Source organism: Solanum dulcamara, chromosome 8, assembly GCF_947179165.1.
Source record: "Solanum dulcamara chromosome 8, daSolDulc1.2, whole genome shotgun sequence".
Classification (NCBI taxonomy): domain Eukaryota; kingdom Viridiplantae; phylum Streptophyta; class Magnoliopsida; order Solanales; family Solanaceae; genus Solanum; species Solanum dulcamara.
The window spans coordinates 52736753-52763879 of record NC_077244.1 but is presented as its reverse complement, the minus strand read 5'-3'; the positions used below and the strand labels follow the sequence as shown (position 1 = coordinate 52763879).

General features: G+C 35.2%; 6 non-coding genes and 1 pseudogene across 6 annotated transcripts; all 7 read right to left on the bottom strand.

The window, feature by feature from the left end:
* Window positions 1-16324: 16324 nt before the first annotated feature.
* LOC129901883 (U1 spliceosomal RNA) lies at window positions 16325-16479 on the bottom strand. Its single transcript, XR_008769978.1, has one exon. It is a non-coding gene; the product is annotated as a U1 spliceosomal RNA (small nuclear RNA).
* Window positions 16480-17370: 891 nt separating this feature from the next.
* Window positions 17371-17526, bottom strand: LOC129901882 (U1 spliceosomal RNA). The gene has a single exon (XR_008769977.1). It is a non-coding gene; the product is annotated as a U1 spliceosomal RNA (small nuclear RNA).
* A 230-nt stretch (window positions 17527-17756) lies between these two features.
* LOC129901932 (U5 spliceosomal RNA) lies at window positions 17757-17882 on the bottom strand (annotated as a pseudogene).
* A 634-nt stretch (window positions 17883-18516) lies between these two features.
* Window positions 18517-18678, bottom strand: LOC129901870 (U1 spliceosomal RNA). Its single transcript, XR_008769968.1, has one exon. It is a non-coding gene; the product is annotated as a U1 spliceosomal RNA (small nuclear RNA).
* Window positions 18679-19599: 921 nt separating this feature from the next.
* LOC129901919 (U5 spliceosomal RNA) lies at window positions 19600-19716 on the bottom strand. The gene has a single exon (XR_008770002.1). It is a non-coding gene; the product is annotated as a U5 spliceosomal RNA (small nuclear RNA).
* Window positions 19717-20304: 588 nt separating this feature from the next.
* On the bottom strand, window positions 20305-20422 carry LOC129901924 (U5 spliceosomal RNA). The gene has a single exon (XR_008770005.1). It is a non-coding gene; the product is annotated as a U5 spliceosomal RNA (small nuclear RNA).
* An 879-nt stretch (window positions 20423-21301) lies between these two features.
* LOC129901864 (U1 spliceosomal RNA) lies at window positions 21302-21461 on the bottom strand. Its single transcript, XR_008769963.1, has one exon. It is a non-coding gene; the product is annotated as a U1 spliceosomal RNA (small nuclear RNA).
* Between the last annotated feature and the right edge of the window lie 5666 nt (window positions 21462-27127).

The window sequence follows — 27127 nt, the reverse complement described above, 5'->3', positions numbered from 1 at the left end:
TCCCCTCGAGTAACCAAAACCCTTACCTAGAATCTTACTGGCTTCGCAAATCAAAATAGAGTTTACATTTACAATATTTTTAAAATGGTTTTCCTAATATTTTCCTTAAAATTAGGTGGCGACTCCAAACGATTTTCAAAATCAGAGACAACCATTTTATGTTGTGAACTATTTTGACTAGTTCGAAAATATGGTGCGACAGGGAGGTATTGTCTTACTATTTGCGAACTTGTGGCGGTATATAGGGTGGTCTCTTGTTTGAAGGTAGTTACTGCCCTTGTTCTTATTTATCTAACTTTTGTGCTGGATTTAGTTGATATGATACTTTGGGCCTTTACATGATATCTATGTTTACTTCTGTTAGTAGGTTGTCACTTAGTTGTGCCCTTCGTATTGTGTTGTCGTGTTTAGGTCTTTGGTTGACGCCACCAGGTACGACCTCGATTTCCTTGTTTGTTTTCTATGTTCTCTCTTTCTTATATCAGATGTTTCTTATTGCAAGCTTCTGTATTATTCTTGTTAGTTACTTGTGATATATAATACTTGCTTTATCTTTGGAGCTCAGTCAGTCGATGCCTACAGAGTGCCATTTCTTGATATTCATACTACACTTCTGCACCCTGCAGATCATAGTACGGGTTTTCACTACTGATTTGGATATCAAGCGGAGTAGCTCTTGGATTTTGGAGACTTGGGTGAGCTCTTGGCGTTCAGAGTTGCCTATCTCCTTCTATTTTGGCTTAGACTAGTCTTTATTCGATATTCGGAGACAGTCTGTATTATTGTTACTATTATTGTACATGTATAAATCTTGTACTTCCTTATTTAGTTTTGTAGCTCTACTACCGACTGATACCAGGTCGTGGGTTTATCTTGTTATTTTATTATTATTCTTCTTGTCTTATTATTCTTATTATTATTATTATTATTCGCTTTTTTCCTTCCGCTTGTGATGGTCCATTGACTATGGTTTAGGACTGTGGGGTTAGGCTTATCTATTGGCGGGTGATAGTAGGTTTCATCATGATTGAGAAATCAAGTTGTGACACTTTCTCTTTTGTTTTTCTATTGATTTTATCTACTCATTTTATTTTCTTTGTCTTTTCTTTTGATTTGATTCCAAATTTAATTTCAAATGCTTTGTATTTAAAATAAGTTAATTTTGAATGGATATCAAAATAAGTGAAAGATCAAATAAAATATTAAAAAATGTTAAAATTAAAGGACACTTTTTAATTATTTTTTAAGAAATATACATAATTTTTAAAAAAATAATTAAAAGTGAAAATATAAGAAATTAATGAAAGAAAAAAATAAAAAATTTAAAGTGAGGAAGAAATTAAATAAATATTTTACATAGAAAGAAATAAAAATAATTATATATATATATATATATATATATATATAAAAGTTTTAATATAAATAATTATGTATACTAACTAATTATAAAGTTACCAATTAAAAAGGACATGTATCCAATTCTTTTACTCATCACTTGCCTTCAAGAGAGTGTTCACACTCTCTATGCCACGTCAACTTTTAGGATGTATTTATTCCATTGTAAAATAATTTTGGGGGGTGATGGATAATAGGACCCTACTTAAGTTAAGGTATGTCGCTGGAATTTCGGTCATAGTACAAGGGGGTACTTATGCATTAACTCTACCATGAAGGCTGAACTAATTGATTTAGCTTCAACTAGTGAGGAACCGAATTAGTTGAGAGATTTATTATTTCAAATACCTTAAAGGGCAGCTCGGTGCACTAAATCTCCCGCTATGCACAGGTTCTTGGGAAGGGTCCAACCATAAAGGTCTATTGTATTTGAAAAATTAATTTCTCTTATTTTAATTCATTGTGATATCACTGTTGTAATTCGTAGAGTTCAAAACCGTTATTACAACAGTAAAATCCAGACCTATAAGGAGGAAACATAGTAATGTGAGATCAAATTTAACAAGTACCACTTGATTATGTCAAACTTGTGATAATCTTGCAGATCCTCTTACTTATGTCTTAACAAGAGAAAAGATCTGGAGCATATCGAGGGTATGATATTGAAGTATATAAATCCATGAGTGATATATGAGGAAACCCAAACTGGAGACTAAAGATCATATAACCAGATTCAATAAGAAAACCGAATCTTATGATGACTTGTTATGAAAAATGCACTATTTTTAATTCCCTCCCTATGATGTGATTGTATTGTTTACTGTACTGATTTGTGGAGGTTGAGTTTACAAAAATCTTAATGAAAATCTGTAGCATGTATGGGAGGGATGTTAAACTTACAGAAGCACTCTCGACAAAGAGTGTGCACACTCTCTATGTCATGTTAACTTTTAGGATGTATTTATTTCATTTCAAAATAATTGGGGGGGGGGAGGGAATAGGACCCTATTTAAGTTAAGGTGTGTAGCTGGGATTTTGGTCCATTTTTTCATGCATCACTTGCCTTCAAGAGAGTGTGCACACTCTCTATGTCACATCAGCTTTTAGGGTGTATTTATTATATTTTAAAATAATATGGGGGGGGGGGAAGGTAATAGGACCCTATTTAAGTTACGATGTGTCGTTGTAATTTCGGTCATAGTTTAGGGATACTTATGTATTATCCTGATAATAATAGAGTGAAATGGTTTTAAATTATCTGGGTGGATAACATATCTATAACACATCATCATAATATTCCAGCAGGACCGCGAGTGATTACACATTATTTTTTTGTGGCAAATTAAGGTGTATGTAGATTCATATAGACAAGTGTACGAGTCTTTTAATTATTGGGCATAATTTGGGGATTGAAATAAAAATCTGTGCCAAGTTCAAGGTGTTTTCACCTCTTCACTCAAAAAAGTAACAAAGGAAAAGACGGTGGGAAGAATTGAATAGTAATAAGAGAAAGACTAGGAGAGCAAGTGATTATTCTAGCTGAAAACCCTAATAGAACGAATAGACCCAAAAAATAAATTTAGTTTTGCATTAATGTATCAAATAAATCTAAAAGATAATGCATAAGTACCCCCACCACCTGTGAACTCATTTTGTTTTGCATTTTCATGCACATTTTGTGCTGATGTGACACCTTCAACCAAGTAAGTTGGTTGTGTTTGTACATACGCTCCTACCACGTCAGTAATTATTTTTATTTTAGTTTATTTTTTATTTTTAAAAAAGTTTTTGATTCTTTTTAAATTTTCATATTTTATTTATCTTGTATTTAAATTAAGTAATACACATAAATTACTATTTTAAAAAAAATCCTTGTATTTAAACTTTTTTTAACCTTCATTCACTAACTTATCTCTTTTATTTTTCTATTAATTTTATTTACTCTTTTTATTTTATTTGACTTTCCTTTTGATTTGATTTAAAATTTAATTCCGAATGACTTGTATTTAAAATAAGTTAATTTCGAATTGATTTCAAAATAAGTGAAGAAAATCAAATAAAACATAAAAAAAATTAAAATGTTAAAATTAAAAGATACTTTTTAATTTTTGTTTTAGATATACACATAAGTTTTTAAAAATAATTAAAAGTGAAAAGATAAGAAATTAATGAAAGAAAAAAAGTTTAAAGTGAGGAAGAAATTAACTAAGGGAGATGGAAAACCGTAAAATTTTCCATCTGGACCCACACCATTCCGCCAAAGCAGACATAATCCCTCTACGGCAGCGCCGCTCCAACGGGATGTGAGCCGCCAGAGCGGGATGGTCGGGACAGAACTTAATGTCGCGAATTCTTATTTTCTCCTCTTGTCCCTAATGCCAAAAAGAGGCGAGGATTATCCCAAAAACCCTCTGAAGGTTGCTCTAGTCTTGGGAAAGGAGGGAGAAGGAGAGTTCAACACAAGAAAGGTTCCAATTGGTGGAATTCAAGCCCACTTTCACCATCTCGTTGTCTGGAAGCTAGGATTGAAGCAACAATGCCTCTCTACAGTTGCTTGGCGCCTAAGTAGGATAGGTTTCTCTAATTGATTAGTTGTAAATCTTCTCATATGCATTCTATAGTGTAGTTGACTGGACATTTCATGCATAGGCCTTCGGAAACGGAGTTTGGATGGCTGAATGTATTGTATTTACTGTTTAGGGTAGGAATGTACCATGTAGGTATGATTATCCTATGACTAGTGATGATAGTCTAGTTCTTGGTTGATAACTGTAATACTGCTTGTTGATATGATTGATGGTCTTTTTAAAAATTTGGTGAAGAAAATTATTGGGTTAGAGTGAGATCCTAAGGCTTGTGATAATCAAGGGGGGAGTCCATATCAATATAGGAGACATATACATAGATTTACATATGCGAATTCATATTGATAGTTCTATGTGAAATATATAAGTAATGTGAATCATGAAATAAAGGATGAATGTGAATAATTTATTTGATAGTCTCTTTCCATGAACCTATTTGATTATCTGGGGCTGTAGGTTATGGTTAAGTCTATGTTATAAAGAGACTCTTAATAATATTCGAGTAATGTTGTGATGTCTACCATGGTTTTAATGGTTATGGTTGAGTGATTGATATGTTGTTTTGATCGGTCTACAAGTTCAAGACCGTAAAATCTATAATCTTGAACTTGCTCAACTAAAAGTGATGCCTTAAATAAATAAGGCTTAATTAAGTATTGTAGATGAAGGACGAGATAGAACGAAACCAATGAAATGACAAATTGTGAACAACTGCATGCAATAAACCTATTACTTGATTGTGGAATTATGTGAATTATTCATTGTGGACCGTGATTGTGATTGTGATTGTAATATTGGATTAGGTGTCACGTTCTGATATATATATAGGATTCGGTGTCACATTTCGACATGTATATTGGATTAGGTGTCACGTTCCGACACATGTATAAGATCGGGTGTCACGTTCTGACATATATATTGGATAGGGTATCACATTTCGATACAAATATAGCTTGGGTATGGGTTTTGTGAGAGTTCCATTATGTGGCTATCATTTGTGAATTGATCTTTACTGTGTGGGTGATGAAAGAGAAACTGACCCAGTCATAATTGAGCATGTCCATCTTGTTTAATAATTAATATGAAAGAACTGAAGGTCCAAGTGTCGCCATGTTGACTATTGTAACTGAGATTTACCTTGTGAAACTGTTTATTGCTCTCGAAATGGTAAAATAATAATGTGTTCATGTATATACATGTTCGGATGATGTTATGGGTGCTAGATGCATCTGCATAGCAGATATGAGGTTGTGGGTAAACAACTGGGAATCATTCAATGCCTCTATTAAGGGAGATTAATGACTTAAAGTCAGGTATTGTAGATGTCCTATGGACACATGAGTTAAAAAAGAGATTGGGAGATTATTCGGAGTTTCTGTCTCAGGGCAGGCCGTCCTGGAGAGAGGAATCCCGCTGTGGAGAGGCTGTCAGAGGAGGATAGGTCCCACCATGGAGGGTCATTATGGTTATGAGAAGGGCCTTAGTTCACCAAATGTTTTTCTCTTCCAAGTGAGATATTAATTAACCTAAGTGCATGTGATGGTGTGAAACTAAATATAGTAGACAGGTTAGATGGAGTTAGTACTGTCCCGTAGTTGGAAACTTCTCTATGTGATAGAAGGGCTAAGCCTTGATTTGTATTAGATTTGACAGCGGACCAACTAGAAGAGATGAGAGTTAGGCTTGAACGAATTTAATAAGGTTATCGAGAATGGTAAGAGTTGTGCATAAAGGTTTGGCGGTGTATTTCTTCAAGAGCATGTTTTCTTTTTGTTGATTTCTTTATATTATGTGGTGGGTATTGGATTGACCGATGATGCCTACCAGTACGTGTTGGTTGTACTGATACTACTCTTGCTATGTCATTTAGCATAGTCTGGTTGCAGGGTTAGTGATGTTTCATAGGTTAAGACAAAGATGAGTCTCCAACAACTTCTACTCTTTATGCCTTATGGTGGGAGCTTTGTCATATTTTTGTTTATACTCTATATCTTTTGAAGCTCTTGTACCTATTTAGACTAGTATCCTTGGGGGTGTTAAAGTGTTTTTCTTGTGATCAAACTTGGAGTAAAATTTTTATTTACGGTATTTTCACTACTCTTTTTGGCTTTTTATCAAACTTCCACATATATTTTTGTAATGTTACTCTTATCTAGGTATTAGATTAGGTGTTCGCACGGCCCATTGGATTGGGTCATGAAAATTTGGTATCAGAGCCCAGGTTACTAGTCTCCCACTACAAAAGCAAGTGTGGAATAAACTCCAGCAGATTGGTATGTTGATGTCAACATCTAATCTTTGGGAAGCTATGAAGCATTTTAGGGAGTGATTTTATTTCTTCTTTCCTTTCATACAGTTTCTCACTTGTGGTATAGGTTGGATATATTTGGTATCTCCGAGTTCCAATTGGTATCTCAACGAAGTAAACTTGATGACGTTGTCGCGGCTGAAGCGACATAAGCAAGAGGAATTAGAACAGAGAAAGTTACAATTGGTATCTTGCCTTAATGGCTGTGTAAGTGCATGGATGATCAGTTGAATGTCACTCATAAAATTAACTAATCAAATAAATTGACTATCTTGTGAGATGTAGTCTTGAATTTTGATTATGTGCAAAATGTTACCTGAATAACTGCCAAGGTGTGAAGTGTACTTCCTTGATATGATGTGATTGTGTGTATAGTATTGTTTGAAGTAATTGTAGTGTGTAAATTATACTTACTTGAATTGCTGAAATTATGTGAGGAAATTCAACTCTTAATTGTGTGTGGGCTTACCGTTGGTAAAGATGGTAAGGGAAAGAAATTAATTATGACTGTAGAGAAACTCTTATTTCAAGACATTCTGGATTGGTTGGGAACCATGTGAGAAAAGGGCTATTATTGCATAATAGTGGAATTTGTTGTTATGAAAGATCTCCTTAACATGTTTCATAACTGGTTTAAAATAATGTGATGGTGAATTTCAGTCTATGCATTTCTTGAGTTAATCTTGTAATTATGTTTAATGCCTTAAGGCAATGTCATGTGCTTATTAAGTCAATATTTGAGACTGGGGGTCTGAGCTATGTTGTACTTGTGATCATAATTGTTTTAACTAGTGGATTGAGATTATGGGGACTCAATACTTTAGTTGTTGCTATATTGTAATTCTACGTGTGATAATTGTTTGAACTACTAGATTGAGTTTATGGGAACTCAATGTTTTAGTTGTTTCTAAATTGTACTCCTATTTATCATGAGGTTATTGGTTTAATGTGGATGATGAATAGATTCTTGCGGTGTCCATGTTTGTTTATGATAAGATAATGGGGAGAAATTGTTATATGTATAATGATGGGTTCAATCTTGGGGTGAATTCCATTGAACCAATGTAAGAGAGAGTTAATCTCTGGCTAAATTTTCACCCCGAAAGTCAATAGTGATCTCAAGAAGCAAGGAAGAAGGGGGAAAACCTTCAGGAAATTATTTCCTAAAGACTGATTTCGTAATGATCGCCACAGCGGGATGATGCCGCTTGCCAGAGCGGGACAAGGCGAGATAGAATCTCAGCCCCGTGTCCCCTGTTTTGCCTTTTCCCACCCTTCTACTCTAGAATGATTAATAGTTAATTCTCTTATTTAAGTAGTTAAAGCTATATCCATTGTGTAGTATAAGCTATATCCATTGTGTAGTACAAAAGGGAATTTAATGAGAATTTGTATAACTAAGCTATGGGTCACAGGGAGAAATTTGGTTGTCTTAGTGATTTAATTTTAAGTGACCTGGGTAAGAGGGTGGTGTCATGATTGGGGAGACATTGATTGTGATTTTGTTGCATATAGATGGGTGAATTTGTAATGGACACGGTAGCATGTATAGATATATAAAATATGTAGATATTGGTGCTAAACTTTATGGGTTGGCAACGTAAGTGATGGTCTAGTTTCCTGTATGTTTTTATATACTTGTTAAATTGCTTCATGATATGCACATGTGTATATGAATAGGGAAATATGCTAGAATATATGTGAAAGGATCACCCGCTGGCCTATTTTGTGATGAACCTGTTATTGGTGATATAATGCTAAAATACTAAATATAATTATGGTTGTTTGTATGTTGGGATCAAGTGTCATGTTTCGACACATATTTGGATTGGGTGTCACGTTTCAATACAAACCTTAGACAGGTGTCACGTTCTGACACAAATAGGTGTTTGTAGATCCGGTGAAAGGACCCTTTATTGAAAATGTCTGATAATTGACAGGGGTGAGAATCTTATGTTATGCCTTGATAGTCCTATTGTGATAGTGAATTACTTGAACTTGTTGATCTTTATTAATGTGTGAACATGTCGAATTACATTGTTTCTTGGATTATGTGATGGGATGGAGAGTGTGATGTCGAGATCATTATCGGTGAATGTGATTGATGCTCGATTATTGATTGTGAATAGACATCCTTATAAACTTAATTGTTATCTATTAATTCTTGAGTTTGATTCATGAGATTCCTTTTAGTTACTACTCATTGAGTAGGGATGATGTGCTACTTATATCGCGGGTTAGGGTATAAGTACCCAGGTAAAATTTTCCCTAATATGAGGGTTAACAAGGTTTCAGTGAGGATAGAATCTAATTAACCTTATGAATTGGGTGGTTTAGAGATATTTGACAGTCTCAAGGTGTAATGTTTGAGAAAAATTTAAGGTGGTATCATGATATATGAGGGAGTAGTATTATTATCCCATCGAAACTTTCAGAATGGATTTCGAGTTGGTAAAAATTCAAGTGTAGTGTTTGACGTAAAGGGGTTAGTCTTGGATGTGATCCTTTCCCTAAGTTGTAGTGGTGTCTCACCATTTGTTTAAGAGGACTCTTGGATCAGCTCGTATTCTCTCCTCCACATTATCGTTCAGGGACGAATGAGGGGTAAATTTGTATTTATTGTAACGACCCGAACCGTCGTTACTAAGGGAGATGGGAAACCATAAAATTTTGCAATCTGGACCCGCACCATCCTGCCAGAGCGGACATAATCCCTCCATGGCGACGCCGCTTCAGTGGGATGTGATCCTCTAGAGTGGGATAATCGAGGCAGAACTTAATATCGTGAATTCTTATTTTCTCCTCTTGTGCCTAAGTCCCAAAAAGAGGTTTGGGTCACCCTAGAAACCCTGCGAAGGCTGCTCTAAGCTTGGGAAAAGAGGGAGAAGGAGATTTCAGCATAGGAAAGGTTCCAATCAGCAAAATTAAGGCCCACTTTCACCATCTCATTGTCTGAAAGCTAGGACTGAAGCCATAATTCCTTTCTATAGTTGTTTGGCCCCCAGGTAGGCTAGGTTTCTCTAATTGATTATTTGTAAATCTATTTCCATGCGTTCTATATTGTAGTTGACAGGAGATTTCATGCCTCGGCCTTCGGGCATGAAATTTGGATGGTTGAATGTATTGTATTTATTGTTTAGGGTAGGAATATACCATGTGGGTATGATTATCTTGTGACTAGTGATGATAGTCTAGTTCTTGGTTGATAACTGTAATACTGCTTGTTAATATAATTGATAGTCTTTGTAAAGATTAAGGTGAAGAAAATTATCGGGTTAGATCGAGATCCTAATGCTTGTGATAATCGAGGGGGGGTCCATATCAATATAGGAGACATATACATAGATTTACATATGTGAGTTAATATTGATAGTTCTATGTGAAATATATGAGTAATGTGAATCATGAAATAAAGGATAATTGTGAATAATTTATTTGATAGTCTCTTGCCATGAACCTATTTGATTACCAGTGACTATAGGTTATGGTTTACTCTATGTTATAAAGAGACTCCTAATAGTATTCGAGTAATGTTGTGATGTCTACTATGGTTTTAATGGTTGTGGTTGAGTGATTGATATATTATTGTGATCGATCTACAAGTTCATGACCGTGAAATCTATAATCTTGAATTTGCTCTACTAGAAGTGGTGTCTTGAATAAAAAATGCTTGATGAAGTATTGCAAATGAAGGGAAAGATAGAACGAAAGCAATGAAATGGCTAATTATGAACAATTGCATGCAATGAATCTATTACTTGATTGTGCAAATATGTGAATTATTCATTGTGGACTATGATTGTGGTTGTGATTGTGATATTGGATAGGGTGTCATATTCCAACACATATATTGGATCAGGTGTCACATTCCAACACATATATAGGATCAGATATCACGTTTCGACATATATATTAGATCGGGTGTCACGTTCTGATACATATATAGCTTGGGTATGGGTTCAATGAGAGAACCATATTGTGGCTATCATTTGTGAATTGATCTTGTCTATGTGGGTGATGATACAGAAACTAATCCAGTCATAATTGAGCATGTCCATTTTGTTTAATAATTAATATGAAAGGACTAAAGGTCCAAGTGTTGCCATGTTGACTGTTGTAATTGAGATTTACCTTGTGAAACTGTTTATTGCTCTCGAAATGGTAAAATAATAATGTGTTCATGTATATACATGTTCGGATGATGTTATGGGTGCTAGATGCATCTGCATAGCAGATATGAGGTTGTGGGTAAACAACTGGGAATCATTCAATGCCTCTATTAAGGGAGATTAATGACTTAAAGTCAGGTATTGTAGATGTCCTATGGACACATGAGTTAAAAAAGAGATTGGGAGATTATTCGGAGTTTCTGTCTCAGGGCAGCCCGTCCTGGAGAGAGGAATCCCGCTGTGGCGAGGCCGCCACAGCGAGATAGGTCCCGCCATTGTAGGCCATTATGGTTATGGGAAAGGCCTTAGTTCACCAAATGTTTTCCTCTTCCAAGTGAGATGTTAATTATCCTCAGTACATGTGATGGTGTGAAACTAGATATAGTAGACGGGTTAGACGGAGTTAGTACTTGCCCGTAGTTGGAAACTTCTCTATGTGATAGAAGGGTTAGGCCTTGATTTGTATTAGAGTTGGCAACGGACCAACTAGAAGAGATGAGAATTAGGCTTGAACAAATTTAATGAGGTTATCGGGAATGGTAAGAGTTGTGCATAAAGGTTTGGCGGTGTATTTTCTTAAGATCATGCTTTCTTCTTGTTGATTTCTTTATATTATGTGGTGGGTATCCGGTTGAACGATGATGCCTACCAGTATGTATTGTTTTTACTAATATTATTCTTGTTACCTACCTTGGTAGGAGTAAGGTCTGCGTACATTCTACCCTCCCCAGACCCCATGTTGTGGGATTTCACTGGGTTGTTGTTGTTGTTGTTGTTGTTGTTGTATTCTTGTTATGCCATTTAGCATAGTCTGGTTGTAGGGTCAGTGATGTTTCATAGGTGAAGACGAAGATGAGTCTCCAACAACTTCTACTCGTCATTCCTTATGGTAGGAGCTGTGTCATATTTTTATTTATACTTTGTTGTCACGCCCCGGGAGGGTACCCTAGACGTAACCGGCACTCAGAAACCATTTCTGGCTCCCAAGCGAACCACATATCCTGATCACACATCCGTTCATTCATTCAATCAGCGGAAGACAAAAGAATAAAGAGAATATTCGGTGGGCAACTCAAACATCAGTCTAACTCAAGAATAAAGGCCATGGGCCAACAAATCAACTCTAATATTTGTCATTTTAAATAGTTCGACAAGAATAATTTAAGGAAAGAAATGCTCAACCGACACATCACTATCTAGTCTATGAAGCCTCTATCACTACTATCTAATTGGTGCCAATGACATGTTTATGGCTACCTCAAATCAAAATGAAAAGTGCTAACTCAATGCAAGAATACACAGACGGTGTCCTCCGAATGTAGGGGAGGACTCACCAATACGCTGAGTGCGAATAGATCCCCAATGATGCTTCTATTGATGATCTCATAAACCTGTCTCTGCATCATGAAACGATGCAGGCCAAATGGCGTCAGTACGTGGAATGTACTGGTATGTAAAATGGCAGAATGAAACATACCTCGAGGAAGAATAACATCGGTCCACATATCTCAAATTAGAAAGATAAGAGGGACTCAAATAAAGTGTCGTAAATCTAAAGTAAGGATATAGTTTAGACAGAGACCAATCATACCATACAATCCAATCCAATCATGTATAATACAGTTCAACCAAATCATTTACAATTCGATCCCTTTCAATCATGTACAATCCGATTATATACACTCAACTCAACAATCAACTCAATAATCAAATCCAATCTAGTCACATACCATTCTATTCAATCCAATCACAATTCATCTATTCCAATCCGATCATATACCCTCAACTCAACAATCAAATCAAAGGACTCAACTCAATACATATGTAACAACTCACTCAAGTGTCCTAAGTCTAACAAGAAATAGTTTAGACAGGACCAACTCATAACCCACTCAGCTCAACTGACTCGGATCACTATCAAGACCTAAATGGGAGTTTCTCTTATCCGACAACCATCACTTATGAGCCAGTGATAGTACAACAATCAGACGTCGTTGCCACGTCCGTCCATACCTTTCCAGTGCATGAACGCCTCCCTAATCATGGATACCATCGATTAGTCAAGTCCTATCATTTCAGGATAATAAAAAAAATGGGAAACATCCGACTTTAACGGTTCAATCCCACGGGAAGCATCCGACTTTAACGGTTCCATCCCTACCTACGTTGGCGGCATAGTTTTCTGGAGTTTGAATATGGACTGTACTCTCACCCTCCTCGGTGCTCGATACTCCTCCCATGACTCCATGCTCATAAAACTCCTCCAATCATCTCAAACAAGCCCTCACGGCTAGTTTCATGTGGAACATTGCCACCTCATCAACTCTGTTCTCATTTCAACTCAATTAACTCATAATGACAAGTCTTATTTAGGACCTTGTCCACTCGTCAATTCCATCCTCAAATCAACTCAATCAAGCCTCATTGGACCTTCTTTCAAATCGACTCATCTCAAATCATCAAACTCTTCTCTTTAAAAATTTATACAATCTCAACTCAATGAATGCAGAAAATATTATGTACATTAAAATATAATTTCAACTCCTCAACTCAAACTCAAAATAGATACTTTAATGTAAAAATACTCAACTCATTTAAAGGCTCCTCATACTCAACTCATACTTAAACTCCTTTCTAAATCAAAGATGAAACTAATAATTCTTTAGACTCAAAATAGTGTATAAATAGTTTATGCAAAAAGGTTCACAAATAATTTATTTAAAGCTCCTCCTCAAAAGATCATTTATTTTTGAAATATTTCTAAGACTCCAATCAACTCAAATTATGCACATCATATACCACAAAATCACATTAGACTCCAATCCACTTCATCACACAACATCCTCATCAACATAACCTCTTCATTTACATCATCGTCAAATATCATCATTCACATCATCATCAAACATCATCATCATATATCATCATTCACATCATCATCAAACATTATCATCACATCATCAAATATCATCATCACATCAATCGTCAAACATCCACTCCAAAATCCTTATTTTAGTCCTATGTTCATTTTATAGAAGAAAAAGGACATTCTTAACTATCCAATTCATTCTTTTCATTCCAATCAATACATACATACACACAACTATCCATCTCAACCTCAAGATATTTATGACAAGAAATCTCATCTTGGGTTCATGTGAATGAAACATGAACCCATACTCTCAACAAAACTCAACTCAAGAATATCGTCAATACCTATAAATCTATATACAAAGATACATTTATAGTTAATAATATGAAAAATAATTATTTAGTAACTCAAGTCATTAAAATCATCAATCAACCATTTGTATCTAAAAACATTCCATAGTTTAGGGAAAACTTTCAAGAAAACCTTTCTAGAAGGTGCAACTCTTTCACAACTCCTAACCAACACATCTATGGGCATATGGTAGAACTTTATTCATATTTTAGGTTAGCCTTACATACCTTGTTTGAAGACTTTGAAGAAACTTGATGTTAAGTCTTTAATGGAAGGCTTGAATTCTTGAAGCTCTTGAAGGCAATCTTTGTTGGAGAAGGATTTGGAGAAAAAGAAGAAGAAGAAGAAGAAGAAGAAAGAATTTTCTAGGGCTTTTAGAGAGAGAGAGTGTGGGACTGAAATTGATCCCAAAAATGTCCCAAGGCTGTGTATATATAATTTTGGAAAATTCCCAAACTGCCCCTTCTCAAAAAATTCTAAAAACTAGGCTAAAACGCTCCTGGCGCGATAGTGGCGCATCGCGCCAGTGCAGCGCCAGGTCAATTTCGCCAGAAAACCTACACACCTGATAGTGGCGCATCGCGCCAAGGACCAAACTACTGAGGCACATTCTTGGCGCGATTGTGGCGCGTCGCGCCCTTACAGCGCCAAGGCCATATTTTCTGGGTTCTGGAATTTGGCTTAAAAAAACCCTGCTACCCAATAGTGGTGCATCGCGCCAGGGACCAAACTACTGAGGTATGTTCCTAGCGCGATAGTGGCGCATCGCGCCACTGCGGTGCCAAGCCCAGATCCCCAGCAGTTGCAGCCCAGGCCTAGAATTTCTGTCGTGCTAGTTCATTTTAGGATCGTCATATCTTTTGACTCCGAACTCCAAAAATTACATTCTTGGTGGAGTTGGAAAGAAGACTCAAAGACCTTTAATTTGGTAGGTCGTGGTCCACCTAGTTCTTTATATCCTAGGAGATATGGTCGTTTGAAGTTGACCCTTATTCTAACTCGTCCGAAAAATTAATCGATTGGAGTTCTTTGGACTCGACTTGGTGTTAGAGATCCCTTATGACCCCTAAACACATCTAACACACTTCAAATACTTAGGAATTAATCCTAACTCATATTTAGAATTACAAGTCCTCCGGTCCGAGTCTACCCATACATGAAGAAATGTTCGATTCTTTGCGAAAATTTTCCGGGGTGTCATATTTGTATCATTAGAAGCTTTTGTACCTATTTAGACTAGTATCCTTAAGGATGTTAAAGTGTTTTTATTGTAATCAAACTTGGAGTCAAAATTTTATTTACAATATTTTCACTACTCTTTTTGGCTTTTGGTCAAACTTCCGCATGTATTTTTGTAAGGGTTCTCCTATCTAGGTGTTAGAGTAGGTGTCCGCACGGGCCCGATCGGTTGGGTCATGACATATATATAAGTTTTAATATCAATAATAATTATGTGTACTAACTAATTATAAAGTTACCAATTAATAAAGGTTATGTGTCTAGTTTTTTCACCCATCACTTGCCTTCAAGAGAGTGCGCACAATCTGTATGCCACATCAGCTTTTAGTGTATATTTATTTCATTATAAAATAGTTTAGAGAGAGTAATAGGATCCTAGTTAAGTTAAGGAGTGGCACTGAGATTTCGATCATAGTTCAGAGGGATACTTATGCATTATCCCGAAATCTATTTCACCAAAACAAAAATATCCATTTCAACTGACAACCGCTCCGCACCCACCTCATACCTGCAATCATGTCCCCGGCCTGTATGGAATTCCATTACCATTTCTAGGGGTGTGTAAAAATCGAACCGATCAATAAACTGAATCGAAAAAAATATTATTGGTTTATTGCTATTGGGTTAATGAGTTTTTAATGGTTTTATATATATAAAAAAATATAATCAGGTTATTGGTTCAGTTTTGTTTTTACAATATTAGATTATTGGATAAAGAGATAATCCATTAAGATGGCAGTAATTTATAAAATTATGTGTATTTGAAAGTTTATAATCACAAATATTTATTTATAAAAGAAATAAGGAGATATGCAATTTTGTATTATGATTTGATATCACATGTCCAACGGGCCTAAGTCTAATGTCGAGATAGTTGCTAAAGACTTTTATCGATATGCAAGAGAAGTCATTTTCCTTCTCTATTAGAAAATATTTTTAAAATCAAATTACAATTTTTTCCTATTATACCAAATACCCTATTTATATATATTTTTTCCCTAGCACTTTGTTAGAGACTTCAATTAACAAAATGGTCACAAACCCGTATCCTATTGAAATTGCAACAGAGGTAATTCACACGATTAATCATGACCATTTACTTTTAAAAAAACGTTATCTTTTATTTTAGGTTTAATGACAATGATGCAATAGTTGCGTGCTCGAGCAATCTGACACAATACAGGAAGCAAAATAGGGTAACAGACTTACCGAGCCTAGAGGCCCAAACAACATCTTTTTTTTAAAGTAATATAAAACTTTTTAAGGGGAGAAATTCAAATTTTGTAGTGTGACTAAGATCCTCATTATGGCTCTAAAGGAACACCAAGTTTAACACGGAACCCAGACTTCTTTACCAAGCAAGTATAAGTAACCAAAAACAAAGAAAATTTTGTTGAAGAATTGGGTAGGGGAAGCGCGAACGCAGGCCTGCACTATCACAAATTATGACATAGGTTTGATCACTTGAGCTGACCTTAGGTGGGCAAACTTCCAAAGTGCAATTGAAGCCGCCAACCTAGGCCTTTATTGATGGTCCATTGACCCAGTCCAGGTAAGTATATTTCTTACTGCTCGTTCGTGTTCTTTTATATCCATCCAAATCATTCTTTACCTTTGTGGTAACCGGTGAGGGACATTTTGCTATACTAAGTTTAAATCTCATAACATTAATCAACTTAATTATAGGAGTATTATACTACACCATTTAGTCCTCGTGAGTCGTGATGACTCTTAGAGAAAAGTCTTGCTCCCATATAAAAAGCTTGAAGTTTGCTCCTCTCAGGGGCGGACCTACGTGGGTGTCAGAGGGTTATCCGAATCCCCTTAACAAAAAATTAAACCGTATATATAGGATAGATTTTCTATATTTTTGTACATATAAAAATTTTGAACCATCGAAATCAAAGAAAAGAGACAGCCTAATGGTACTAGACTGCGCAACTTGAGCAGCGAATACCATTGGGTGTGACATTTAGATTTTGTATTTTTTGAACCCCTGAGTGAAAAAATTCTGGATCCACCACTAGGCCTCCTCTATAACATTTTCCTCGTGTTATTTTGTTCCTTCCTGCGATTATGAGATTCAAACTATGTGAAATTTGACCAATGTTTTAAAAAACAAATATATATTTTTATGAGATGAGAAGAATTTCTATTTATAGTATTTTTTATATGTTTTTTGAATATTTATATTTTAAAATTTAAAATATTGAGTTAATCTAATCTAATCTAACTCCAAAGATTAGTTACACAACCAAGTCTACCAGCTTTGTCTTGTTCAAATAAGCAAAAAATGTAACTTTTTTCATTGTACATATTCACTCAGTAAATCCAAAATAAATCAATAAAAACTTGTTAATTTCTAATTGAATCCCAAGTTTGACGAGGAATCCTCACTTCAGAACCAAGTATAAGTCTGGGTTATGAAAACAAGAAAATTTAAGAATTGGGTAGGAGCACCCGAACGCAGGCCTCCACTCCTACAAATTATGATATAGATTCGACCACTTGGACTGACCTTAGGCGGGCACCCTTCCAAAGTGCAATGGAAGTCACCAACCTGGGTCATGGGTCTTATTAATCACCCATTTACCCCATCCACTGTCTTTCTTTTTGAAAAATGTATGACTAATGTTCGAAAAATGCATCATTACCATTAGTCGTCTATGAAACTTTTCAAAGAATCAATACAAGATTATTTTTCACAATAAGAGGCAAAAGTTTCTTTCCTTTTTAGACGATAAAATGATACTCTAGCCAAAAAAAGTTCGCAGCTTGCATTTTGCTCATATCAGTATAAAAAAGCATTACTAAATGATACATGTAAGAAAAGGTTAAAACTAGATTTGTTCAGGTACCCAAAAAGAAAGAACCCCTGGAGTATGCCACTAATTGTTGCGCGCACACAGAATTCTTTAGTAAAAGGCGAAAGAATAGTTCGATTTGTGCTCACTTCATGGCCACGTAGAGTTTTTTCAACTAATCCATGCTGCACCTGCACTTTATTATTGGGACAAAGTTTGTATTTACTCGTTGTTTATTGATGTGGTACTCACCTCACTCACTCCTTTAAAATATTCTCATTGTTTATCGATGTGCTGAATTCTAATGCAGGTTCAGGTTTTATGTGTATAGTGAAGGACCCAACTCTTTTATGGTCACTTTTAGTTGGCCTTCGAGTTTATGTTTCTTAGACTCTTTTAAAATGTTGCCGCACTCATGTCAGATCCTCTAAAATGCAAAAATATTGCCACACTCATGTCAGATTTTCTAAAATGCACAAAATGTTGTCGCACTCATATCAGATTTTCTAAGATGCACTACCTCTCGAGGACCATGCACCGGAGTCTGACACCGGACAACATAGCTTATAATGGCATTTAGTAGCTTGAGGAACCTTGTATTAATCACTGTCCGGACAACATAGCTTATAATGGCAATTAGTTGTTTGAGGAACCTTGTATTAATCACTGCTTAATCTAAATAAACCAATAGAAACATATTCAAGTTTTAAAATTGATCAAAAGTATTACAACGAATCAAATTACAAACACCAAATTTAAGTAACCAGAAGATGCAAATTTTGTTTAAGAATTGGTAGGGACCGCGCAAACACAGGTGCCCCGCTGCCACAAATTATGACGTAGGCTCAACCACTTGGGTTGACCTTAGGCGGGTGCCCCTCCAACGTGCAATGGAGGTCACCAACCTAGGCCATGAGTCTGATTGATAGCCCATTGACCCCGTCCAGGTAAGTATGTTTCTTTTTGTTCCTTCCTGTTCATTTATATCCATCTTGAGCATTGTTTTCCTTTGTATCAGCCGATGAGGGACATTTTGCCCTTCTTTTTTTTTTTTTCATTTATAGCACACCAATTAGACAACAAACAGATCATTTTAACTCCTTTAAATGAACCATACTGATTTATTTAGGTTTAGTAAATGAGAAAATCATGAGTCTTTGCCTATCTCAACAGTATGCGCAACGCGTCCAACCTGTTTGTTTCAGTTAAGCTAGCAAGAGACAATCCGTTACAATTGGTTGTCATAAGAGTGTCAAACTTCTTGGGCAATCGATATGTTTGCAGGTCATAGAGGACACTGGATATGGACAGGGGCTCTTGAGGAGATCATATTTAATGGTATAGAAAATATAGTTGCGACTTATCAAATGTTTATAGATATTGCCACTTCCTATGAACCTGAATCCACTTCATTGATAAGCCTCACACCTGCAAAAACGCATGGATTTACCGGTTTCTCAAAATTAGGAAAACGTTTTGTAGAGGTTCATCGATCTTATTAACCGCCTGAGTGAAGAGAGAATATTAAGTTTGGCGGTTAATAAGCTTGAGGACATGAAAAAAAGGCGCTATCAGATTAACGATGATTTGATAGACAAACATTAGGTATAAGGGCACTCGTCGTCAAGAGAGTTTAGTGCTGAAGATTTTGGCTAAGACATTGAGCCTCGTTGCCATGTGTGTTTTACTCTCTTTGTCCCAAAATAAATATCGTTTTACCAGCAAAAACAAATATATATATAATTGTTTCTGGGGCACATTATACAATTATTTTATAGCAAATACTTCATCTGCCGTACCAAATGCACTATTATCATAAATGTTTTAACCTTCAATTTGTAGTCGTACATAAGTTTGAAAACAAGAATTGTTGGGGCTACTCTAAAGAAGAGAACCCCTCCAAAAATTAGCGTATGCCATTGATTGCCGCGCACACACGGTATTCTTTAGTAAAAGGCGAAAGAATAGTTCCCTTTGTGCTCACTGCATGGCTGCGTGATTTCTAGAGCTTAACTGTCCTTCCATCTTATATAGTAACAAAGTTTGTATTTTCTCTTTGTTTATCGATGTGGTACTGGATTCACTCATTTTTTAGTATTTGGTCTCTTCTCTTTCTTCACCGGTCCTTCAAATATCTATACGATCGAATATCAACATATTTTTTAAATATAAATGACTTAAGCTGTCCTGTGAACTTTCTCGTTGATTTGGCTTCAGTTTGTTGTACTGGGATAAAAGGTGTTGTTGAACCTGATGTTAACAAAAATGTGTGCTTACTGCAAAAGTTGCTCAAATTATAGGGTGTGTTCCGTACAAAGAAAAACATTTTTCCTTAATACTGAACACATCATAATGTTGTTTTTTAAATCATTTTTTTCTTCATATAATTGTGGTGTCTTAGCCAATATGTGTGCAACTCTACTAATTTTATAAACTTCGACTAATTTTATGAAGTACCAGGCTACCTCTCACCAATATAAGTATCAAATAATTCTGTCTATAAGAACCAAATACAATAAACCACACCCAATTCAAATTTAAAAGTACAAGTAAAAAAAGAGATTGAAACTAGAATTGTTGGGGTACTCAAAGAGAGAGAACCCCTCCAAAAATTGGCATATGCAACTAATTGCAATGCGCACATGGTATTCTTTAGTAAAAGGCGAAAGAATAGTTAGCTTTGTGCTCACTACGTGGCTGCGTGAGTTCTTCAACTAAAATTTTCTTCCTTTTTATATTTGGACAGATTTTGTATTTATTCGTGTTTTATCAATTTGGTACTCCCTTTAAAATATTCCTCTCTCCTTCTTCCCTGTTATTCACCACTCAGACCTTCAAATATCTTTATGATCGAAAATCAAACTTTTTTTTCAAATAGAAACAATTTAATTAAAGTTGTCCTGTACACTTTCTTGTTCGATTAATTTAAGATATGATTTCACTATGGTTTCTTTGTGATTCTGAGGAAATATATGCTGATAAGATGATTGATAAAATGTCGCATAGGATGTTTTCAATTGAGTATCTTGAATAGCTGAATTCGAATGTAGGTTCAGTTTTTTAAACGTGTATACGTGATTGGATCTGCATATATTTGGTAAATAGAATAATCTTATCCTTGGACCCAATTGGCAAAAGCAGAAACAAAGCGTTGTTAAAATTGCATCAGTGATGGAGTCGCCTTTATATACAACTTTGGCAAAATTCAATAGTTTTGGCTCAAATTCAATTATAATCAGTTTCAAGTTAAATATGAAACTTTATTGATTAGAGACTCGTTAATTCTGCTGCTCGGGAAGAAAGTTAAATTATTCAAGTAAATAAAAGATAGAAGGGAGATGTTGTTGAGGGGTCAGATTGGCATTTGATTGAAAGCTCCCTTTTATCAATCAGCCAAGTGATTGCTCGCATTAATGATTTTACAGATTCTAAAAATCCAATAAAAACATTGCTCAATTTTAAATTAAGTACTACTAAGTTTAAAGATCAAATATTCCTCAACTTTTGGCCAAAATCTACACAAATGTAGATTGCCAACACATAGTAAACCAAAAAAAAAGATTTTGTTTATGATTTGGGTAGGGGCCACGTGAACGCTGGCCCCACTGCAACAAATTATGACGTAGGCTCGATCACTTGGATCGACCATAGGCGGGCACCCCTCCAAAGTGCAATGGAGGTCACCAACCTAGGTCATGGGTCTTATTGATCGCCCATTGACCCCGTCCAGGTAAGTATGTTTCTTGTTACTCCATCCTGTTTTTTATACCCATCTTAATACTTGTTTTCCTTTGTGTCAGCCGACGAGGGATATATTGCCCTTGATTTTTTAATTTCTTTTATTCATAACAAACCAGATAGACAACAAACAGATCTTTATCATACTCTTGGGAAAATTAAAATAAAAATTAAGTATGAGCAAATCATGTCATCCAATTTTGTGTAGAATCCGATGTTAACAAAATTGCGAATAAGTGTGTGTATTCACTGCAAGAGTTGCTCAACTGAAATCTGATATTTTCCTTTTCGTTTTTATTTCCTTCATATGAACCGTGGTGTCTTGACAATTATGTGTACACTTGGACAAATTTTATGCTCGTGCGGAGTCAATGTATATCTTACGGGTTTGGCCGAATGTAGTAGCTTCAGTCGAAAATCTATATTTGTCTTCAAAGATTTATTGCATATGTTCAAAACTTCAAATTATTTAGAACCCTATTTTGCGTCTTTTTTGTTTCACAACCTTTGTTGGCTATAAATAGAGACGACTCCTCTCAGTTTTCGACATTTCTCTCTCTTTTGCATATATTTTCTTACAAACAAAGTTGCTTCTTTGTGTGATTACGTTGCTGCTTTTTGAGTTCGCTAAAATTATTGAAGTTTGAGGTAACACTACTTCTTTAATGTTATATCTGTTTTATCCTAGGAGGAAATAATTCATAACATCGGGTATAGTGAGTTGGTTAAATTTCTTAAGGACACACAGTGAATTTTGTGGACTCGGATATGTTTTTCTTTACATCTTTATTATTTCTGGTTTACTAACTTTAATACAGGAGATAACAAGCTTAAGGAATTTAATATTTTTTTCTTCTATTTGAGGTTTCTAGAGATTAAAACATTTCTGGTTTTCTACTCTGTGTGAATCTAATATTGATTTGAAGAATATAAGAACTTCATCAGTATTCAAGATTCATTTGGTTAACGATTGGAAGAATATAAAAATTCATCGTTAAACTAGAAACAAATTGTATATTTCTATTTCATACTATTTTTGGTTGAGGGTTGGAGACTAAAATTGAAAGACTTTCTACTCCAGTGATTAACTTGGTTCGAAAAAATAAAATCTTCATCAAGTTAATTAAGTTTTTGTTTTTTTTTGTTCGAAGAATATAAAAACTTCACCAAGTTGAATAAAAAATCCTATTTGGTCATTCTTTTGTTTAATACTCCTCTTGTTTTGTTAAACAGAATGGGAGATACAAATGAATCCGGTTTTGAAGCAAACACAATGTCTTCATCTAGTCGAATACCAGTTTTTACAGCAATGGATACTACAGAAAACCCTGGAAAGTTCACTGGTATTTGACTTCAAACGGTGGCAATTGCAGATGCTCTTCTATCTGACTACTCTCATTCTACAACGTTTTATCAATGAAGATGTTCCTGTGGTAGAGGAAGGAACTCCTGAAAATGCAAATTTTATTATGACTGAGGCATGGAAGGATTCTGATTTCCTTTGAAAGAACTACATACTCAATGGATTTGGAAGATGGCTTATATAACGTCTTCAGTATTTGTAAAATCTCTAAAGAACTCTGGTATGCTCTTGAGAAGAAATATAAAACTGAAGATGCAGGCTTGAAGAAGTTTGTGGCTGCAAAAATTTTTGAAGCAAGAAAGTCATGTCTCAAATTCAAGAACTACAAGTCATTATTCATGATCTCCTGGCAGAAGGTATGGTCAAATTCAATAGTTTGATTGTTAAAATTATTGAATGTGTTATTAATTTTAAATTATCCATTGTAGGTATGATCAGCAGGATTGATTGAGAAATTGCCTCCTTTGTGGAAAGACTTCAAAATTATTTGAAGCACAAGCGAAAGGAAATGACTCTTGAAGACTTGATTGTTCATTTAAGGATCGAGGAAGACAACAAGGCTGGCTAGAAAAAGGCTAGAGGAAACTCAATAATTATGGGAGCAAATATTGTTGAGGCTGGTCCAACCAAATCAAAAAAGAGGAAGAAAACTGTTTGGACCGAACAACTATCCTAGTAAAAAGAAGTTCAAGGGAGAATGTCACACCTATGGAAAAGCTGGACATAAGACTGTGGAATGTCGTGCTCCCAAGAAGGAAAAAAAGAAATGTCAAGTCAACATGGTTGATACAAATGGGGATGTTGAAAACCTGTGTGCAATGCTAACCGAATTCAACCTAATAAGAAATCCCAAAGAATGGTGGCTTGATTCGGGAGCCACGTCACATGTTTGTGCGGTTCGAGAAACATTCGCTACAAAGTTTGTCATGTTCCAGAAATGAGAAAGAACTTGGTTTCTGTTGGTCTTCTAATAAAAAATGGATTTAGGTGCGTTCAGGTTTTAGACAAAGTAGTAGTTAGTAAGAATGAAATGTATTTAGGAAAAAACTACCTCACTAAGGGCCTTTTCAAATTGAATGTAATGGTTGTTGATAATAATAAAGTTCAAGCTTGTTCTTACTTATTTGAGTTAAATAATTTATGGCGTTCATGCTTAGTACATCTCAATTATAAAACCTTGCGAAAACTGATCAACTTAAATGTATTGCCTAACTTTGAGTGCAATAAATCAAAATGTCAAGTGTGTGTTGAATCTAAGTATGGTAAGCATTCTTATAAATCTGTTGAAAGACATTCCAGTCCCTTAAAATTGGTTCACACAGACATTTGTGATAAAAAGTCAACACCAACTCGTGGTGGAAAAAAGTATTTTATAACTTTTATTGACGATTGCAATAGATATTGTTATGTCTATTTGTTGAATAGTAAGGATGAAGCAATAGAAACATTTAGACAATGCAAAAATGAAGTTGAAAATCAGTTGGATAAAAAGATAAAAATGATAAGAAGTGATAGAGGTGGAGAGTATGGATCTCTTTTTGCAGAAATATGTTTGGAAGATGGAATCATCCATCAAACTACTGCCCCTTACTCACCTCAATCTAATGGAATTGCAGAAAGGAAAATATGAACTTTAAAGGAAATGATTAATGTCTTACTTATAAGTTTAGGATTACAACAAAACTTGGGGGGGGGGGGAAGCCATCCTTATAGCAAATCGAATACTTAAATAGAGTTTCCCACAGCAAAGCACAATCTATTTTATATGAGAAATGAAAAGGAAGAAAATTAAACTTGAAATATTTCAAAGTGTGGGGGTGTTTAGCCAAGTCCAAGTTCCTAAATCTAAGAGGGTCACAATAGGATCTAAGACTATAGATTGTGTTTTCATTGGATATGCTACAAACAGTAAAGTATATCGATTTTTGGTTCATAAGTTCGAACATCCTAATATTCATGAAAATACGATAATTGAATCAAATAACATTGAGTTCTTTGAAAATATCTATCCGTATAAAACTAAACTTGATTGTCTAGTGTAGGTTCTAAACTACCTTAAGAAGAATCAAAGGAGAATGTATCTAATAAAGAAATTCCAAGGTGTAGTAAACGTCAACGGATATCTACTTACTTTCTGATTTTGTAACATTTCTTCTTGAACATGAGCCTTAAATATTCAAAGAAACTATGTCTGCTGCGGACTCATCCTTTTGGAAAGAGGCTGTCAATAATGAGATTGATTCTATCTTGAGAAACCATACTTGGGAATTGGTTGATCTTCCTCCAGAAAACAAATCTTTAGGTTCAAAATGGATTTTTATAAGAAAAATGAAAGATGATGGAAGAATTGACAAATACAAGGCAAGACTTTTCGTCAAAGGTTTTAGAAAGAAAGAAGGCCTTGATTATTTTGATACATGCTCACCTGTAACTAGGATTACATCATTTCCAATGTTAATTGCACTAGTTGTGGTGTATGACCTTGAAATCCATCAAATGGATGTAAAAATAACTTTCTTAAATAGAGAATTGGAGGAAGAAATTTATATGGAACAACCCGAGGGTTTTGTGGTTCCTGATAAAGAAAGGAAAGTGTGCAAACTTGTTAAGTCACTATCTGGACTAAAACAAGCACCCAAATAATGGAATGCAAAGTTTGACCAAACCATGTTGGCAAATGGATTTAAGATTAATGAGTGTGATAAATGTGTTTACATTAAAGACACTCCAAACAAAGTTGTCATTGTTTGCTTATATATGGATGATATTGTAATGAACCTGAAGGTCATTTTTGAAATTTTATAAAATGACCATTTTACCCTTCCTTTTAGTTGCCCCGAGTCATTTCTGATTGGTACCGGGTGTTGGTTTTAGAAAATCCTATGAAAAGTAAGTATTTGGAAATTTTGAGTTTTCATAAGCTTTAAGTTTTCAAAAGTGATATTTAGGGCCAACCGGAGCTACGTGTCTCGAAAATAAATTCCATCGATTCCAGCAACTCTGGAATGTCAAAATTGGCCTAAGAGAGTTTACGAAATCAGTTTTGGAGCTGTAACCAAGATTTGAGGTCTTGAGTTGAGAATTTGAGGAATTTTATGCCAAGATTTGACTTTGGTCAACTTTTGGAATTCCGATGCTCAAAATAGAATTCAGATGACTCAATTGGATTTGGGGGATGGTTTTTGGTCTAGAAGAAGTGCTGAATTTTAGAGGTCCCGAGCCTATTTTGGTATTTTGAAGGTCTAAGTTAGTTTAGTTGCGACTTTTCGAGTTTCGGGTCAAGGGGACCTCGAAATTAAATTCTGATGGTTCCATCAAATCTAGAATGGCCAAAATAGGCTATTAGCATTATTGGCATGACCATCGAGGCAATCAATACAAATTTGGGGTCATTTGGCGCTTTTGAATTTGAAAGTTAGCCTATGGTTGAATTTGGTTAACATTCTTGAAAAACACGCTCGGATGAAAATATGGATAGCGTGGTTAGTTTCAAAATGTCGAACGAATTACGAACGTCCATTTGGAGACTTTAAATAATGCAAAAATCAGAAAAATCTGGTGCAAAAGTGCAGATTTTTTAGATTTTTCTCTCAACTTTGAACCCTCATTCTTGAGCTTTTCAAGTCCAAATCTAGTGATTCAAAAGTCTATCTTCTAAAGATTTTCATGAGGAATCCACTTGTTAGCTCAAAATCTTGAGGAGAGGGATTCAATTGAGGTAAAATCTTGATTCTCGTTGCTGCAATGTCCATTTTCGAAATTAATTTTTGAAGAATTTTGAGAATTTATTTTTTGGTCTATATAAACCTGATTTTGACGATTCAAGGGTCTAAGTGCAAGAGAATTTCGTGGGGAATCATCTGGTAAACTTAGAATCTTATGGGGAGTCTTTGTGTGAGATAAAGTTATGAATCTAGCTACTATTTTGGCCATTTTCAAATTGAAATTGTGTGGAATTTTGGAAGATTGTATCTTGATCATTTGAACTCCATTTTTAGTGATTTTTAGGCTAGATTGTGTGGTTTTCCAAGGAACGTCATGGTGTAATTTTTTTGGATTGGGAGGATCTAGTTTTTTCATAATTCACTGATCAAGAAGCTGCTATTTTCATCTCTTAGTTCGAATTTTGTGAATATTGGTTGTATGCTCGTCCCGCGTAGTTTTCTACCATGAATTGTGTTATAGTGTTGATTTGTGATCTTGGGGTGACGTTTAAAACCTATTTTTGGGCTCAAATCTGGAATTTCGGATGCGGTCCCACATTCTCCATTTTAGACCCCAAAATTGGTCTGTCTCCAAAAAT